Source organism: Tenrec ecaudatus, chromosome 4 (assembly GCF_050624435.1).
Source record: "Tenrec ecaudatus isolate mTenEca1 chromosome 4, mTenEca1.hap1, whole genome shotgun sequence".
In the NCBI taxonomy this organism is placed as follows: Eukaryota; Metazoa; Chordata; class Mammalia; order Afrosoricida; family Tenrecidae; genus Tenrec; species Tenrec ecaudatus.
The window spans coordinates 124,099,583-124,101,823 of NC_134533.1; the positions used below are offsets into that span (position 1 = coordinate 124,099,583).

Here is a 2,241-nt window from a genome sequence, read left to right on the forward strand (position 1 = left end):
TTAAAATGTCCATCTTTGTTTGTGTAGATAAAATGTCGAGGACTACACTAGTCATGACCCGATGTAATCCTGAGATGCCTATTGTAGTCTCCTGGCTTTTACCTCTTATCTATCTATCTATCTATCTATCTATCTATCTATCTATCTATCTATCTATCTATCATCTATCTATCTATCTATCTATCTATCTATCTATCTATCTATCTATCTACCTATCTAGGAGAGCACGAATGCAGTCCCCCACTACCACAAAATATGCAGCCCAGTTTCCCACATTTGGGGAATCACAGGGGTCAGCACACCCGGAATGCAATGGATAAGCCTCGCCCTGGGAAAACCACCTTCGCGATCATGGTAGCTCCCCTGCCAGGTAAGTATGTCTACCTCTTATTTTTAGAGGAGTGTACATCTACACAGCATCTGCTCAGGGCCTGTGTGGATAGAGGGCAATTGACTCCTTATCACTCTCTCTCTTAATTAGGTGAATCAAGAGTGAGCATCTGACTGCAACTGGACTATCTTATTCGTTTCTCTAGAAATTTGGATGGATTTTGAACTCAGATCATGTAAAATGTATAATCATGTATGAGAAGGTTTCAAAACTTTTGTGTAAAAGTGGAAATAACTATAATGAAATTTTTCACAAGCTTTTTGAAGACCTATCTGGATTTTGGTATTGGTGAAGAATATTGAAAGTATCATGAATTACCAGAAGAACAAACAAATCTGTTTTCAAACAAGTATAGTCAGACTGCTCCTTAGAAGCACAAGGTGAGATATTCTTTTTAAAAAATCATTTTATTGGGGCCTCATACAACTCTTATCACACTCCCTATGAGACTTTCTTTCACATACTTTGGACATGTTGTCAGGAGAGACCAACCCCTGGAACAGTATATAATGCTTGGTAAAACAGAGGGTTAGTGGAAAAGAAGAAGCTTGCCAGATATGTCATCAAGTGGCTGCAACACGGGAGATGCAACAATGGGCCCAAACACGGTAAGGTGAAGAGGACACGGGACCAGGCAGTGTTTCATTCTGCTGGACATAGGGTCACCATGAATGGCAACGGACTCATTGGCACCCCAACACAACAACAACCTGTCAGTTTGTCATACTATGATGCCTGGTGTGTTGCTGTGATACTGGTATTTCAAATATGAGCAAGATCACCCAGCTTTCAGTGGCACTTCCAGACTAAGACAGACTAGGGAGAAAGGGGATCTACTGAGAGCTACACCATCATCCACTGTCATGGAGACAATTCAAACTAATATCAACCCTATTGGACAGTGTAGAATTGCTCCTCGGGTTTCTGAGACTGAAATTTTTATGGGACCAGACACCTTCATCTTTCTCCCTTGGAGTGGCTAGTGGATTTGAACTATTGAACTTTTGGCTAGCAGCCCAATGTTTAACTCACTGATCCTTCAGGGCTCCTTAATAGAAAAACTAACAATGAAAAGCACATGGATCATAATGGAATATCATCTGACATGGTGCTGGAAGATGAATTATATGAGTTGGAAGGCACTGCAAATACCTAGTAGCTACAACCCTAGACCTGAACTTGCCAACAGTTTTGAGGATGGCGCAGAATCAGGCAATGTTTCGTTGTGTTGTACGTGGAACTTGAGGACCATATATATATAAAATATCTGTATGTAGCTAGAATTGAATACATATGTATGTATTTGTGAATAACTGAAGCAACCATTATTTTACATGTTTATGAAGAAAAACAGTCTATGGAAAAAGAAAAATGAATCTAGAAGGTATTAAGTTCCTATTGCAACTGTATGAAATGACTACAAACTTGGTGGCTTAAGGAAAAATGTCAATTATAAGAATTTTAACAAAAATTTATTTTTATTTCTGTCAGCTCTGAAGGCCAAAACCAAGTGCTTAGATTTTAAGCTCTAATTTAATTTCAACCAAATGAATTTTTTTAGTTTAAATAAATCATTTTATTGGGGACTCTTACAGCTTTTACAACATTCCATACATCAATTGTATCAGGCATATTTGACATATGTTACCATCATCATTTCCTGAACATCTATTTTCTATTTGAGCCCTTGGAATTAGCTTTTCTTTTCCCCTCCTCCCCCACCTCCCACCCTCGTGATCCCTTGATCAATGATAAATTATTATTGTTTTCATATCTTACACTGACCGCTGTCTCCCTAGACCCATGTTTCTGTTGTTCATTCCCTTGGGGGTAGGGGGGAATTATGTGTC

The 2,241-nt window shown here is 38.9% G+C and overlaps 1 non-coding gene across 1 annotated transcript; it reads right to left on the bottom strand.

The window, feature by feature from the left end:
* Positions 1-215: 215 nt before the first annotated feature.
* On the bottom strand, positions 216-378 carry LOC142447328 (U1 spliceosomal RNA). The gene has a single exon (XR_012784069.1). It is a non-coding gene; the product is annotated as a U1 spliceosomal RNA (small nuclear RNA).
* Positions 379-2,241: the final 1,863 nt, after the last annotated feature.